This window comes from Marmota flaviventris, chromosome 16, assembly GCF_047511675.1.
Source record: "Marmota flaviventris isolate mMarFla1 chromosome 16, mMarFla1.hap1, whole genome shotgun sequence".
Classification (NCBI taxonomy): Eukaryota; Metazoa; Chordata; class Mammalia; order Rodentia; family Sciuridae; genus Marmota; species Marmota flaviventris.
Window position 1 is genome coordinate 12556735 of NC_092513.1, and position 17933 is coordinate 12574667.

The window sequence follows — 17933 nt, forward strand, 5'->3', positions numbered from 1 at the left end:
ACTTGAAGAGAAGTTCCTTTCTTCTGCCACCACATTGCAGTGTCTTTCCAGGCAGAACAACTTACTGGGTCCAGGTCCCAATAACAAGTGAACAGGTGAGATCAGCTTTTCTAGGATTAAATCCTAGAAGGATCTGTGTGTGTGTACGTGTGTGTGCCCGCACATGCATGCTCACACACACTTACTTGAAACAGCATGACATAATGCAAATGTCTTCCAGTGCAATTTCCAAACAGATGTGGGAAGCCTCATTTGGTGGGTGTTCTTTTTACGAAAATTTAATTGTTTCGGCCATCTCCTATTCCCCTCACTGGTGAAGATGAGATATCCCACCCTAACTAATGTGAGATAACCAAACACATGATGGGGACCCTGGACTGATGAAATTGGCAGCAGTTCATTAGTGGCATCTACTAACAACCCAGGGAAGGAGGACTTCAGGGCCTGTTCGAGTTGCAACCGGGAACATAATGAACCAGTGGAGACTGAGGAAAGCAGGCTTTGTAGGAACAAGAGGGAGGGTGAATCTGGTTCCTCTGGGAGAATGGGGTAGGCTTGTTTGAATGATTTTGCAGGCTGCAGAGTGAGCCAGGTTGGATCCACGTATACAGCTGGAAGCTGGGCAAGGAGCCTTTGCCACTTGGAAGAAGGGGTGCACACCTCTGATGAGAGCAGGGCTAAGTCTTTGGGGCTCTGAGAAGCTCAGAGATGTCAAAGCAGCACATGGGATTTCAGGTCTTACAATATAGTAATAAAATATGGTGTGATAACTCATCAAAGCAACTTAACAAATAGCTAATTTGAAAAAAAAAAAAAAGAGCCTCTTAGAGCAGTATGCATATTGTCTATGTGTTGTGGCTTTCCTGGCTAAGGTCTTACTGTATGATGAGTCTGTAATACATATGAACACTATCGTTCATTTTCATAATTCACTACAGATTCACTCTGAAGGTCCCCAGGGAGGGGAAGAAAGCTGCCTGTGTGCCTGGGTGGGTAGAGCTCTCCATTACACCCTCCCACCCTGCACATAACTGAACTCTCAGCAAGGCTGTGCAGAGGACCTCCTTCCCCAAGGAGCAGGGCATCAGCCCACCGCCACTGGCTGCAGCACTCAGAGGCTCTCTCTGCAGTGGAAGAATCACAGAAGCTGATTATCCACCACCCTGAGTCTTTTCTCCAAGTCCAAGTGCTGGGAATGGAGGGGAAGGAGGAGTGTGCTGAAACCAGCAACCTGTAACACTCCCTTTCCCCTCAGCAGCCCATATTATAAAGTCAGCATGTCCTTACAGGCCTCAGCCCCATTACCTCCCTGCAGGCAGGTTGCTGGCTTGCCTACTGAGGGAAAAGTGAACCAGCTATAGAATGAAAATAGGAGCCGGGTCAGTGAAGCTGGAGGGTCCCAGGGTCCTGCTGACTGCAAGGACTAGAGCTTCCCTCAGAACAGTACCCCACCAACCCAGCGGTCTCCCTTGTGGCTGAACACACAAGTCACATTTCAAGCAAGTAACACAAATGGCTACAGAAAGCTTAGCTTTATTTTGTTAACATTTGAAATTAAAAAGACATCTGATGTTTGCCCATGAAGCTGTCTAAAACTACATTACAGTGAATAGAATAGTTTAAATTATCTCTGCCTCCTGACAGCTATGTTTAAATTTTCAGAGAAAGTGGTATTATACATTTGAGTAGATGTGTGACCCACTAGTCCCTCCAAATGCATACTGTGATTAAAAACATGAGGGAACTGGATGGGGTTCTCACTCGTCTGAGTTACCTGTTCTCTTAGCCTCTCTGCTGGCTTCTGAAGAACTGGCAGGAAGCTTGGGAATGGAGGTTTTCTCTGCTCCCCACATCTCCTCCTGGCTCTTCACTTATTCTCTTTTTCATTAAAAATGGGTCACAATGTCCATGCAACTTACTACAGAAAAGAAGGAACAGGTATCTTCTTGTGCCTGGGAGAATAGGAGCACCACAGACCAGCGGGGGTGGGGGGGAAGGGGAGGAGGGCACCTTACAAAAAGTAAAGGTAGGAAGTAGTTTTGTCACTTTGACAGGTGAAATGCATGTGCATGGGAGTCAAGGATTGGGAACAACACTTAGACCCAAGAAGAAATGTTGGGCTGAGTGATCAGTGCCACCTCTGCCGAAATGCCTGCAAGATTCTTGGAGAATGATCATTTCAGACCCTAGGGGTGGGGATGTTGCTCAGTGGTAGAGCACTTGCCTAGCATGCACATAGCCCTGGGATCAATCCCCAACATCACAAAAACAAAACAAAAATGTCAGACCCTAGAAGACATTTACATGTGAACACACACACACACACACACACACACACACACTCATGTGAAGGTTCTAAATGTGGATTTCAAAACTGGACCTCTATTATATGATTAATCACCTCTGCACTGATAAAGTTATATATTGAGCTGCAGGTACATTGTGAGGTGTTAGAGAAAGAGCAGGTCAGTAAGAGAAAGGAGAAAGGATGCATCCAATGTGTATTATCAGTTCCTGTGGAGAGGAGAATTGCCACAGAAGAAAATACCATTGGTGTTGCTGTACTGGATAAAGAAAAGGAAGGAAAACTAGGGGTGACTGCTGAGAACAGGCAAATGATGATGCCTGTGGCCGCTGCAGCCTCTGTACCTTCCTTAGTCACCTCCACAAAGGACTTGTGCATGACCTTGGACAAGTACAGCTCTTTCTTAGATGACCTTCCCTAGAAGAAATCCCAAAAGGCATTTTAAAAAACACTTTGAACTAAATGAAAGTGAAAACTCACTGATAATGCTAGTGAAAATATGGAGCAGTGGGAGTGGCCACTCATTGCTAGTGGGATACAAAAGGCTGTGGCCACTTTGAAAGACAGGCTGGCAGTTTCTTATAAAACTAAAAATACCCTTGCCACATGATGCAATAATCATATTTATTGTAATTACCCAATGGAATTGAAAAAAATCTGCACACAAATGGTTATAACAGTTTTATTTATATGTACCCAAAGTGGAAACACCCAAGATGTCCTTCAATAAACAAATGTATAAGTAAACTGTGGTACTTCCCAATAAAGGAATATAATTTCAACACTAAAAAGATATGAACTAACAAGCCATGAAAGACATGAAAGAAACACAAATGCATATTACCAAATGGAAGAATCAACTGGAAAGGCTACGAACTGTACGGTTCCAACTGTATGACATTCTGAAAAGGCAAAACCAAAAAGACAGTAGAAAGATCACTAATTGCCAGGTGTTGGGGATGAGCAAGGAGGAACAAGTAGGAGAAAAGAGGATTTTTAGGGTATGAAAATATACTGTCTGATTCGATAATGCTTGATACATGCTATCATACATTTGTCCAAACCCACAGAACATACAAAAAGAGTGTATTTTAATAAAAAAATCTAGATTATGGGTGATGATGTATCAATCAAGTCTCATCCGTTGTAACAAATGTATCATTCTTGTGGGAGATGTTATTCTACTTGTTTTTTTTTTTTTTTGGCTATCAAAAACAGGTAAGCGGGAATCCAAGATGGTGGTCCAGAGGGAGGCAGCATTCTGTGTCGCTCAATGACATGTGACTCAAGTAGTGAGAATACTGCTTCTCTGCAAGCGACATTCCTGCTTCCACACAGGACTCAAGGCACCGTGCCTGTGCAGGGCTCCAGGCCTCAGCGTCAGAGTAGATCTCCCAACTACTCGCCCACGCAGGACTAGAAGGTACCGCAACAGGACCATCAGCAGCCGCAGAGAACTCTAGGCCACCCAACCAAGCAGAAATCACTGTTGCCACTCTCATGCAGAAAACCCAGCAGCTTCCCAAGAACAGGAACTCCGGCTGACACTCCCCTATGGACCCCCCATCTACCAAAGTGGGGCTCCCCTGGTCACTGCCATCTTGGGACACTGCAGTAGCCTGCCTGCACCAGGGAACCTCACAATCTCTGAAGTCAGAGACAGCTACACATTGAACCTATTGTCCAACACCATTGCTTGGATCCCCCCACCCGACCCGACACCCCACCGCTGAAAGCAGGCACCTCCATCTTGGGTCACCTTTATCACCATCTTCAGTGGGAGCAAATCCCAGTTGGAACTCCCAGGTCACCTTTATTACCATCTTCAGTGGGAGCAAATCCCAGTTGGAACTCCCAGGTACCCAGTTTCTAACTCCCCCCTCTCCCCAGCAGCCACTACCCCAGCACAGTGTCACCCTGGTTACCTTCACCATCCTCAGGGTGGAGATACCAGCTAACAACAGACGACCCCACCTATTAGGTGAGAAGAGAAACAGGAAAGATACTGAATTCCAACCAAAACAATCCTATTTCTTCCTTCAAGATTTCTTTTTTTCTCCTCTCCCTCTCTATTCTCCTGCCCTCACATCCCCAACATATGTGAAACCAAGTACTTTGCATGAATTAGGATTTTGAGGACTGGGACATCAGAATAGTATATTAGAGTTGTGTTGTATATTCTTTTTTTTTCTTTCTTCTTTTTTCCTTTTGTTCCCACCAATTTCTACTATTTTAACATTTTTTAAAATTTTTCTTTATATATATATATATATATATATGTGTGTTTGTTTTATGTACTCTACTGACTTCCCACTTTATTGACTACCCAAAATTACTTCCTCTCCCTTTCCTGCTACTAATCTTGTTCTTTAGATTTTTCTTCCACATTCCCTAAGATATAACAACTCTATATTCTCACCTCCTACCTCCTCAGCATATCATCCTACTCCTTACCCCGGGTTCTTTGTCCATCATCAGAAACTGTAAACCCTTTTACAAACCTACTGAGTATATTGTAGATAATAATTGAATTCACCATTTCTGTACATTGTAACCAAACTGTAAATGTCCTATTGGCAAACATTTGTTTTTAAGGTGTATATTGTTTATATTGTGATTTGATAACATTGTCCTCCACCTCAAAGTAGAGGTATTGGATCCTTACAGAGGCACTCTAAGCCTACAGGGTAAAAATGGTAAACCCTAGGATCCACAGTACTAAAAGGGAAGACACACAAGCAATATGAAAAGACAAGGGAAGAAAGTGCCCCAAACAAATCAAGATACCACATTATTAGAATCATGGCCAGCACAGCAGAAGAAATGACAGAGAAGGAGTTCAGGATGTACATAATTAAAATGTTCTCTGAGTTAAAGGATGATATAAGAGAGAAAATACAGGCAGCAAAAGATCATTTTGACAAAGAGCTACATAAACAAATACAGGAAGCAAAAGATTACTTCAACAGGGAGATAGAGGTACAAAAAAAATAAGTCCTTGAAATGAAAGAAACAACAAATAAAATTAAAAGTTCAATTGAAAGCATCACCAACAGATTAGACCCCTTGGAAGACAGGCCCTCAGACAATGAAGACAAAATATATAATCGTAAAAAGAATGTAGACCACACAGTGAAAATGATAAGAAACCATAAGCAGAACATTCAAGAAATATGGGATAGCATAAAAAGACCAAATTTAAGAAGTGTTGGATTAGAGGTAGGAATAGAGTTCCAAACCAAAGGAATGAGTAATCTATTCAATGAAATATCAGAAAATTTTCCAAACATGAAGGATGAATTGTAAAACCAAATTCAAGAGGCTCACAGGACGCCAAGTGTACAAAATTACAACAGATCCATGCCAACACACATTATAATGAAAATACCTAACATTTAGAATAAGGAGAGAATATTAAAAGCCACAAGAAAAAGGAATCAGATTACATATAGGGGGAAACCAATTAGATTATGTGCAGATTTTTCAACCCAGACCCTAAAAGCTAGAAGATTCTGAAACAACATATATCAATCTCTAAAAGAAAATGGATGCCAACCAAGAAACTTATATCCAGCAAAATTAAGCTTTAGATTTGATGATGAAATAAAAACCTTCCTTGATAAACAAAAGTTAAAAGAATTTGCAACTCAAAAGCCTACATTACAGAACATCCTCGGCAAAATATTCCATGAAGAGGAAATGAAAAATGACAATAAAAATCAGCAAAGGAAGGTATTGCACTAAAGGAAAAACTAATCAAAGGAGAAACCAAGTCAAATTAAATATCAAAAAGTGCTGGGAATACAAGTCATGTCTCAATAATAACCCTGAATGTTAAGGCCTAAACTCACTAATCAAAAGACATAGACTGGAAGATTGTTTTTTTTTTTTTTAAAAAAAAAGACCCAACAATATGCTGCCTCCAAGAGACTCATCTCATAGGAAAAGACATCCACAGACTAAAGGTGAAAGGTTGGGAAAGATCATACCACTCACATGGATTGCAGAAGCAAGCAGGGATTTCTATTTTCATATCAAATAAACTAGATTTCAAGCCAAATTTAATCAAAAGGGATAAAGAAGGATATTTCATACTGCTTAAGGGAACCATACATCAACAAGACATAACAATAATAAATTTATATGCCCCAAACAATGGAGTGTCTATGTTTATCAAACAAACTCTTCTCAAGTTCAAAAGTCAAATAGACCACAACACAATAATTCTGGGTGATTTTAACACACCTCTTCACCACTGAATAGATCGTCCAAATAAAAGCTGAACAAAGAAACCATAGAACTCAATAATACAGTCAATTACTTAGATTTAACTGACATATATAGAATATTTCATCCTTCAAAGAAGGAATACACTTTCTTCTCAGCAGCACATGGATCCTTCTCTAAAATAGACCATATATTATGCCACAAAACAACTCTTAGCAAATATAAAAAAATAGAGATAATACCCAGCATTCTATCAGATCATATAGGAATGAAATTAGAAATCAATGATAAAATAAAAAATAAAAGCTACTCCAAAACCTGGAGACTAAATAATATGCTACTGAATGAACAATGTGTTGCAGAAGACATCAAGGAGATTTAAAAATTCTTAGAGGTGAATGAGAACACAGATACAACATATCAAAATCTCTGGGACACTATGAAGGAAGTATTAAGAGGAAAGTTCATTGCATGGAGTTCATTCCTTAAAAGAAGAAAAAGTCAACAAATAAATGACTTAACATTACATCTCAAAAGAAACATATCACGTCAGGTTAGGTCCCTACTTCCTTAATAAGACTCCTATAGTGCAAAAATTAAAATCAAGAACTAATAAATGTGATGGATTCAAACTAAAAATGCTTCTTCTCAGCAAAAGAAACAATCATTGAGGTGAATAGAGAGCTTACACCTTGGGAGCAAATTTTTACCACTTGCACATCAGATAGAGACTAATCTCTAGGGTATATAAAGAACTCAAAAAGCAAAGCACCAAAAAACAAATAACCCAATCAATAAATGGGCCAAGGAAGTGAACAGACACTTCTCAGAAGGTGATATACAATCAATCAACAAATATATGAAAAAATGTTCAACATCTCTAGAAATTAGAGAAAGGCAAATCAAAACCTCTCTAAGATTTCCTCTCATGCCAGTCAGAATGGCAGCTATTATGAATACAAACAACAATAAGTCTTGGCGAGGATGAGGGGAAAAAGCACATTCATACATTGCTGGCGGGAGTACAAAATGGTGCAGCCAATATGGAAAGCAGTATGGAGATTCCTTGGAAAACTGGGAATGGAACCACCTTTTGACCCAAGTATCACACTCCTCTGTACACAGAGGACTTAAAAACAGCATACTACTGGGACACAGCCACATCAATGTTTATAGCAGCACAATTCACAATAGCTAAACTGTGGAACCAACCTAGATGCCCTTCAGTAGATGAATGGATAAAAAAATATTACTCAGCAACAAAAGAGAATAAAATCATGGAATTTACATGTAAATGCATGGAGTTGGAGAACATAATGCTAAGTGAAGTTAGCCAATCCCAAATAACCAAATTCTGAATGTTTTCTCTGATGGAAGGAGGCTGATTCATAGTGGGGTTGGGAGGGGGAGCATGGGAAGATTAGATGAACTCTAGAGAGGGCAGGGAGAGGGACTGGAAAGGAGGAGGAAAAGGGGTAAAAAAGATGGTGGAATGAGATGAACATCATTACCCTAAGTAGATGTATGAAGACACAAATGGTGTGAATATACTTTGTATACAACCAGAGATATGAAAAATTGTGCTCCATATGTGTAATATGAATTATTAAAAACAGTTAAAAATACTTTGAGATGTGATAACCACAAAATGTCACTCTTGGAAATCAGTGAATATGTTGAGTGAGATTTAACATAGCACATACTGTGGCTGGCTGTGTTTTAAAACAGACTAAAAATTAGGGTCTTTTTTCTATAAATTATAGGGAAAATATGTACTTCTTTACTCACCTTCTGCATCATAAATTCCTGTGGTGATGGGAATGTTATAAATCTGCAGTGTCCAAAATGGTGCTGCTAAAAAGGGCCACTGAGCACCTGAAGTACAGCTAGTGAAAACTGAGGAGCTTAAACATTGAATTGTATTTAAATTTTAATTAATTACATTGACACATAGGGTCAAAGGCACCCTTCCGGATGTCTTAGATTACCATTAACTCCGGAAAAATGTTCAAAAGATATTCAGTTAACATAGTCTATGAAATTATAATGATATTAATACATAACAATATTATGCCATTATAAAAGCAGACAATTTAGTGGAAATTAAATGGATTAAAATAAGCAATTTATTGTTCATGAATGGGGAATGGTTCACACTCTCTCTTCAATTGATTATAGCAAAATTATTTAATGGCCCTTTTCAGCATTCACTTTTAAGTTATAGGATTTTACACTTCTGTTTCAATATAATACCAGAGAGGAAATATGACCCAGTAGTTCCAAACACAACTTCTGAGATTTTACCTGCTGTAGGACCTTCTTGTCTGCTCATGCCTCCTTGTTCTTTGTGTAGCCTGGAGAAGGAATTAATGGCTGCCCCTCACTGGAGTCCTTGATGAATTACCATCAAAATTATCATTTCCTGGAACTTTATTAAGTTCTCAGTATGTTTCCAGGACTATACTGAGTGATCTGTATACATCATTTTATTCCATCCTCTCACAACTCATGTTTTGCCAATTTTTCTGTCTCTGTTTGTTTTTCAATGCCTCGGAAATTTTTAAAATTTCCCAGTCTAAGAAAATGATGCAAAAGCAAGCTGACTACTTGTATACTGGTGACTTACTGCACCCCTCCAGGATCTTTCCAACTTGTAAACATATTTTAAGTCACTGAAATAGAGACTACTTTATGAGCTATGACCAATCAAACTAAATAAACATCTAGTTTTATATTGCTACTGGGTTCTTGAAACAACAAATAAATGAGAAAAAATTAACAAAGATTTTTCGTCTCTTTATTTTAAAATATTCCAGTATCAAAATGACATTATAAATAACAATGCTTTTCTTAAAATATCCAAAAAAAAAAAAAGAGAGAAAAAAGAAAAGAAAATCAGGCAATTCTTTGTGTTTTATGGAAATTTGGGATAGTAACCTGGAAAGTAGTTAAGACTGAAAATAAGTAAAATAAGTCGTATAATCACACTATCATATAAATCTCACCAATATTTGACCTTATGCTTGATGACTTTCACTTTATAACAATTTATTCTGAAAAACTAAAATTTAAAATAAGTTTGAAAAACAATGAAAAATTGTTATATTCCAAACATATAAATAATTCCTAAATCAATAACAAAAAGGCATGCAGCCCCATGGAAAATAGGTGAAGGTTATGTAAATAGACAGTTCACAGAAGAGATATAAATGCTTGATATTCATAAGATGAATTCTTTAATCCCATTAATAATAAAAATTCAGAAAGAATAACAATAGATAGTGTTGATGACAGTGGGTGGAAATGAATACTAATACCCTAGTGGGAACGTAATGTGAAAAGCAGTTTACTGATATTTATTAAATTTTCAAAGCTTCATTCTTTCCTTCCTCCCTTTTACAAATCCATCTTTGTAACATATGCACAAAATCACATCCAAGAATATCATTGCTTGTAATGACCCAGATTACAATCATCCCTACATGCCCATTGATGGGAATTGCTTTGCTACTTAGGCATATCAAACAATAGTTACAAAGAGAGATATAGATCCATGTATGCTAGGATGGGTTGGATTTAAGGTATACTTGAAGTAAAAAGAAACAAATTACCAAACAATTTGTATAATATACTGATACTTGGTAAAAATAAATCCACAAAGCAAAATTTGTATATGTGAGGGAGGATATATATATAAAATCCATAAAAGTTCTTACACTAGGAGAATGAGTTTGGAAAGAAGTTGATAAGGACTCTTGGTTTTCTTTGATATTTGTTTTTTAGTTACAGATGGACGCAATGCCTTTATTTATTTTTTTATGTGGGGCTGAGGATCAAACTCAGGGCTTTGCACTTGCTAGGCTAGCACTCTACCACAGAAGCAAGGACCTCAGCCCCAGGACTCTTGTTTTATCTGCTTAATTTGCATTTACATACAAGAAATTACTTGGGTAGTTTTGCTTTATAAAAATGAAAGAGCTCATGAAAGCATTGCCAACAAATACAGCCTTATAATCAGCCAAAAATAAACCCAGAAAGATGTTCGTTCCCTGAAAAAAAAAAAATCAAAATAGCTACATGTGTAAAAAGCTATGCAAGTATCAGAAGATACAAAGCACCACAATGACCAGAAATATTTATTCTCACCACCACTTGGTTTGGACCAACCTTATCCAATTATGCTAGGCTCTTTGTTAGTTCTAATGTAAATAGCATCTCCCTCAAGCTTCACAAAACCCCATACAGTATTTGCTGCAAGGCCCATTTTACACATGAGAAAACAGGAACAGAGGCTTTCTGAGCTTTGGAGAGCTGAGTGCAGACCCACAGTCTAAATTCACAGCCCACATTCTTTCTACCACTTCTCACCACATTACTGTCTTCAGTTCCCTACTGAAAAACAAGTGTGACTTACCAGAGGAAGTCAGAAGACTTTTCTCCAAAGTGCCTGCTGACAGTTCTAAGCAGTTGCTGTCAGTTCTGTTAATTTCATGAGAAGCAACTGGAAACCTGGGTAAATACCCCCACCTTCACCTCTGACCTTACTCACAGAAAGTGCCTGAAGTAAATAATAAATTTTACAAAACAGAATAAAATAAATATTTTTAGTGTTCCCTGACTTCAAGAAATGGGTACAGTGCAAAACTCAACACTAAGAGCTTTCCACCTTGTAAATACTGTTTAAAAGATGACTCATCTAATTAAAGGTGAGGTGTGTCTTAAAAACCACCATCTGAGTCTGTCTTGTACGGCTATACAAGATACCTGAGACTGGGTAATTTATAGAGAACATAAATTTAATTGTCACAGATCCAGAAGTCCAAGATCAAGGTGCTGTCAGTTTCAGTAGTCTGGGGGAGGGGTGCATCGTCCAGAAGGGAAGAACACTGAGTCCTCACATGTTGTAGGGCAGAAGGGCAAACTAACTGAATACTACATGAAGCACATTAATTCCATACATGAGAGAGAAGCCTTCATGGCCTAACCACCTGTTAAAGAATGCACTACTTGATACTGTCACCATGACACCACCTAAATTTTGTAAGGGACATGTCCAAACTTTAACAGCTGCTCCACCAAGAACTCTCTGAGGCCTTCTTCCTATAATCACTTCCTGGAGGAAACCAGAGTTCCCCCTGGTTTCTAATGCTTGCTATTTGTGGTGATTGTCCTGTGAACGTGGCTGCCAACTCTAAGTCTCATCTCTGCATACACATGCAGCTCCTAACATCACAACATGAAATTTCTAGCTCCTCCCATTAGATCTGGACTGGTCCTATAATTTGTCCTGAGCAAAAGAATGCAGGAGAAGTGACACTTTTTTAGGCTTAGTCTTCAAAAGTCCTCAAACAGTGTGAAGAAGTCTAAGCTGACCCAAGAAAGACCATGTGATAGGGTCCTAGAGGAATGGAAGGGCATCTTTGTTCCTTTAGAACTGAGGCCCCAGCTGTCAGCCAGCACCAAGGACCAGCATATGTGTGAAAGCTTCTTGGACTTTCCAGTCCAGCTGCTGCAGCACCCACATGAGTGAGCCTGGCCCCTGAGGAGCCAGGATGGACCCATACTCCATCCTGCCAACCCCCCATCCGCATCCCTGTGACACTAACTGTGTCTTAAGGGCAATTTCTTTGGGATTTGAAAAGTTAAGTCCATCTCAGTTGATATATTTACAGAAGATCTTCTTGTTTTGAAATAACTTTAAGTACCTGGAACATCTGGGCAGTGATGTTTCTTTTTGTCCCCATGAAGATCATTGTCAAGGCAGGGGTCATGCTCATGGGAGAAACAAAGTATGTTTTTCAAGTTGTTTTCACCCAGATTTTTCAAAAGATTCAAAGCAAAGTTGCCATCATGGACACAGAGTGTCCATGATGGTAGGACAAATTTGAAATTTTGGATTTAAAAATAATATTGCATAAATAAAGGCTTTCAAGTGTTATATTTTTCTCTGTTAATAGTCATAATCGATGCTTTTGCTCATTGAGTGTAAATATACACATGAATTATTAAATGTTTCTTTGTGGAGCTCTCAACCTTATATTGCATGCTTTTAATATTGAAGTGAAAAAGAATGAATAATAATGTTTCTAATATGATCCAATTTTGTAAAAAGAAAAAAATACCCATCTGAATACCTGTTTTATAAGCACAGAGAAAGTATGGAAGAATACACACATGACTAGTAACTTTACTTCTTGGAGGTGGAATTAGAAAAGAAGTTGTCTTTGGATTGGTTAGTTTGTTGCATGGGATTGTATGTATTTATAATTTGGAAACAGTTCAATATGAAAAACTAAACGACAAAGTTACACAAAGTAGTTGAATGTTTTTTATAGTATTGGAGAGAGGACCCCTTGGCTGCTGAGTGTCTCACTGATGAAGGAACTCTGGTACTTAAGAGGGCAGGGGAAGTCACTGGGCTGGAAACACAAAGGTAAGACAGTTTGAAATCATGCTTTTGTCATCAGCATAATTAGATCCCAGAGGCAGAAATGCCAATGTCTGCCCCTTAATTTTCCCAGCTACTTTCTGTAACCTCTGTTTTCAAAAACTGAGCTATAAGAAAGGTAGGAGGAAAAAGAAGGAGGAGGAGGAGGAGGAGGAGGAGGAGGAGGAGGAGGAGGAGAAGGAGGAAGAGGAGGAGGAAAAGGAGGAGGAGGAAACGGAGGAGGAGGAGAAAAGAAGGAGGAAGAGGAGGAGGAGGAGAAAAGGAGGAGAAGGAGGAGGAGGAAAAGGAGGAGGAAGAGGAGAAGGAGGAGGAGGAAAAGGAGGAGGAGGAGAAAAGGAGGAGGAAGAGGAGAAGGAGGAGGAGGAGGAGAAGGAGAAAGAGGAGGAAAAGGAGGAGGAGGAGGAGGAAAAGAAGGAGGCAGAGGAGGAGAAGGAGGAGGAGGAGGAGGAGAAGGAGGAGGAGGAGGAGAAGGAGGAGGAGGAAAAAGAGGAGGAGGAGGAAAAGGAGGAAGAGGAGGAGGAAAAGGAGGAGGAGGAGAAAAGGAGGAGGAAGAGGAGAAGGAGGAGGAGGAGAAAAGGAGGAGGAAGAGGAGAAGGAGGAGGCGGAGGAGAAGGAGGAAAAGGAGGAGGAGGAGGAGGAAAACAAGGAGGAAGAGGAGGAGGAGAAGGAGGAGGAGAAGGAGGAGAAAGAGGAGAAGGAGGAGGAGGAGGAGGAGGAGGAGGAGGAGGAGGAGGAGGAGGAGGAGGAGGAGGAGGAGGAGGAGGAGGCCGAGGTCCAGCCTGGCGGGGAGGAGTGAGGGTCCAGGGTAGTCCTGAAGGAGGAGTGGTGTCCGTGGAAGAAGAAGAGTCGAGTCGGGGCGACAGGTTGCAAGTTATGAGCAACCTCCAGAAGACATCTCATGCTGCCTCTGGAGAGATCTTTAGTTTTATACTTTTTTTATAGGTGTTTTTTCAGGTAGTTAATGGATAGCTTCAAAGCCTGAAACTTTTTTGATTTACATAATTTTCAAGAGTTACAATCTTTTCTGACATACGTTGATTACCTAAGATATTGAGTACATTGTTCAAAATATTTTTCTGTAACCTTAGACATCATGATTAAGCTTTTACGTTTTCACCTCAATCACTAGGTGCTAGGCAAAGCAACTAGACTACATGACTCCTGACCTATTATTCACTTCTAACTTTAAAGCATACCTATAATTATTTCATTAACCTTTAACTTTAAAGCATACTTATGATTATTGGTAAGCTTTCTTACTTCTAAACTAAAATCCCAGTAAAACACACTTAAAGTAGTGAAAGTCTATTATTTAAAAGCCTACTACTCTGAAGTGCCTCTAAAATATATCTATGTTAATTTTACATTAATCTATTTTAATTCCAAGGTAATTTTCTTTTTTCATATGACCTATTCAACTGTTTTCTTAAAGAACTTCTTTGATCCTTGGTCAAAGCACACCAATTCTTATGTCTTTGTAATCTTTAACTAAAGGGCAGGATTTACACCTCAACTCATTTGTCATTTATATTAACTGTGTGTTTTCCATTTTCATCATAAGTTTCTGCGTAAAGCAAAGGAGGGTCTATTGGATGGGGAATGTATTTTTATTAGACTCTTGTCCTCAAGGGGATACCATAAGCTACATATGGTGGTTCTTGTACTGTTGGCACAGCAATTGTTTTTCTGTAGTTAGGCTATTGTACAGGTTGTGGCTTTAGAATGGGGTTGGCGGGGCTAGTGTAAATTGTTAACCATGGGAGAAATATTTCTCGTTGCTTAGCCTTGAGGAATAACACCATTGTTTGTATCCTGATAGACATTGAAACGCACTTCACGGCATGTCTCCATTGTATCCTTAGTCTCTCAGGCAATAAGTACTTTTATCATTGCTTGAGTTACGCCCTGTTATCCAGGTCATGAGTATCATAAACAAAACACTTAACATTCCTAATGGTTCCAGTTTCCAGATGGTGTGGCCTTGCCGCAGCATCCCCAGCACTGACCCTGTCAGACAAGGGGTGGAGGAACGCCTTCACGAGGAGGAGGGGGAGGGGAGGAGGAGGGAGAAGGGGAGGAGGAGGGGGAGGAAAAGGAGGAGGAGGAGGGGGAGAAGGGGGAGGAGGGGGAGGAGGGGGAGGAGGAATGTGAATTCGGGCTGTGAATCCGGCCTCCTCCTCTCACAAGGCGCTGAGGAGCCTCTTTGGGACCCCTAACTCCAACTCCTTATCTCCGGGGCCTCAGTCCCCTCAGGCATTTTCACCGCTCTTCTTCCCCAAGAACACCTCCTCCTGGGGCGCGAGGTGCGCTAGTACCGGGTCAGGTGCTCCTGATCGTCACCCACAGTCCGGGCCACTTCCACTACCGGTGGCGACAGCCGCGGTGGCGGCGGGGCGCACACAGTCAGCACCCTCTTCCTGCTCTGAGCCCAGCTGGGACACTTATTCCACCTCCACACCCTCACCCCAGCTGAGCGCCCATTTTCTCAGCCAGGATGCGGCCATGCCCTTTCCCTCTGAGCACCAGCTGGTGACACAGTGCAGAAGCGGAGCCCCGGGGAGCCTGTAAAGGCGCGCTGGGTGTTCCTGTGCGCCGCAGCGCTTTCCCCAGTGCTGTCGCTGGAACCCGAAGCGCACGTGTGGGAGCAGCTCCCTAAGCCGCACGCACACCCCAAGTTCTTGGCGCCGCTGCCTGGCCGGACTGGGGGTGCGCTGTGGGGATGGAGACGTGGAGCAGCGCGGGGCGTAACACCGAGAGGGGCGGGTCCTACCCGCAGTGCTTTTCCCGGGCGGCGCAGCTTCCCAAGCGCTGGAAGGAAGAGGCAGAAGTCACTACTCTCCGGAGTTTATATGGCAAACGAGGGTGAAAACGCTGCCTGCCGTCTGGGGGCAATCGTGCTGGAAGTGGGGAGAGGTTACCCAGAGGTATAAAAGTGGAAAATTCATTGCACTGTGTCCTTCTTTATCTACTTTGACAGTTTTTGAGTTAAGGTACGTTTATATAAGTATAGCCACCCCTGCCCCCTCTTGGTTTCCGTGTACTTGGAACGTTTTTTCCACTCCCTACACTTTTAGTCTACACATGCCCCTACAGGTGATGTGAGTTCCTTGTAGGCATCATATATTTGAGTCTTGGTTTTGTTTTGATTCATTCATTGACTCTACCATCTTTTAACTGGAAATTTCAGTCTGCCTGTTTATATTTAAGGCAATCAGTGTAATAAGTAAGGACTTGCTAGTGGCATTTTGATGCTTGTATTCTAGTTTTCTTGATTGTTTCCTCCTTTCTTACTGTCTTCTTTTGTAGTTAAGGGATTTTTTAGTTGTATGTTTTGATTCCTTGCTCTTTATTTTTAGTGTATCCATTATAAGTTTTTGCTTTGTGATTACCACGGGGCTTGCAAACTACATCTTATAAATACAAGTTATTCTAAACAGATATTTTTGACTACAAACAAAAGGAAAAAAAATCAACAACTTAGGTTCACCCATACACTCACACTTTGAAGTTTTATGCCACAATTCCCATCTTTTTATATCACCTAGCCTTTAAAAATTTCTCATAGTTACAATCTTTTTAAATAGTTCTTTTAGCCTTCATGTTAAGGCTATAAGTGGATTACATTCTATGGTTATCACATTGGAGTATTCTGAATTTATTTGTGTACTTTTCTTTACTAGTGTATTTTATACCTTCCACTCTTTGCTTTTTATATGTTAAAGAACTATTCTAGCATCTTTTGCAGGCCAGATCTTGTGATAAATTCCCCACTTAATTTCTGAAGGACAGCCTTCTTGGTTGGCAGTTTTTGATCTTCAGCACTCTGAATATATCATCCACTGTCTTCTCAGTCTCCACTGAGAGGTCTGGTGTAAAGTGCATTGGGCAACCTGTATGTATTATTTGCATTTTTTCCCCTACTGTTGCCTTGAGAACCTCTTTTTTTCTCTTACTTTTAATATTTCAATAGTAATTTTTAAGGTAGTGCTATTTGTGTTGAAGCTGTTTGGTGTACTTTAATCTTCCTGCATGTTGTAGTTTGGATCTGGAATGTCCCCAAAGGCCATGTGTTAAAGGTTGATTCTAGACTGGCACTGTTGGGAGGTGATGGAAACTTAAGGTGGGGCCTAGTGAAGAGTCTTCAAGTCACTGAGGATGTGCCTTTGAAGGTACAGAGGGACCCGGAACCTTTCTTCTTCCTCTTTCACTTCCCAGCCATGAAGGGAGCAGTTTTTGTTTTTTTTTTTTTCCTGACACATTTTCTGCCATGTTGTGCCACTACAGGTCCAAAACTACCAGCCAAAATAAACCCCTTTTCTTTGTAAGTTAATTATCTTGTTAAAGTGATGCAAAGATGACTAGCACACGGTACCTAGATACTTGATCTCTCTTGAGGTTTAAACTTTTTTGTGCTATTGTTTCATAAAATAAACATTTCACCCTTTTGTTGTTTTCAAGTCCCTTTTGACCTCCAAAAGACCTCTAGACTCTTTCAACGTTGTCCCAAATATCCTATATTGTTAAAGTAAGTTCATTCACTCTAAATTTTCAGCTCCAGAATTCCTGTTTCATTTTAAATTATTTTAATCTCTTTGATAAATTTCTTTGATAAATTTTTGAATTGCTTTTCTGTGTCCTGGAGTTTGCTGAGTTTCCTCTAGTCATTTTGAATTCTTGGTCTGCAAGGTCTTCTGTCTTCATCTGGTGAGAATATTTGTATGCCCCTTTATGGTTTTGCGTTGTTGAAGAAGTTGGGGTTTTTTGTTTGTTTGTTTGTTTGTTTGTTTGTTTCAATCTTCACCGTCCAGCCTGGTTTGTGTCTGTGTTTTTAAAGTTAAGTCTGTCTAGTGGTTTTGTGCAGAATGTAGGATTCCCTTAACTCAGAGTTAATGCCTCTTTTATGACACGAGATGGCGCCCCAAGACCAGGTTGCTGCAGGGCTTGCAACTATTT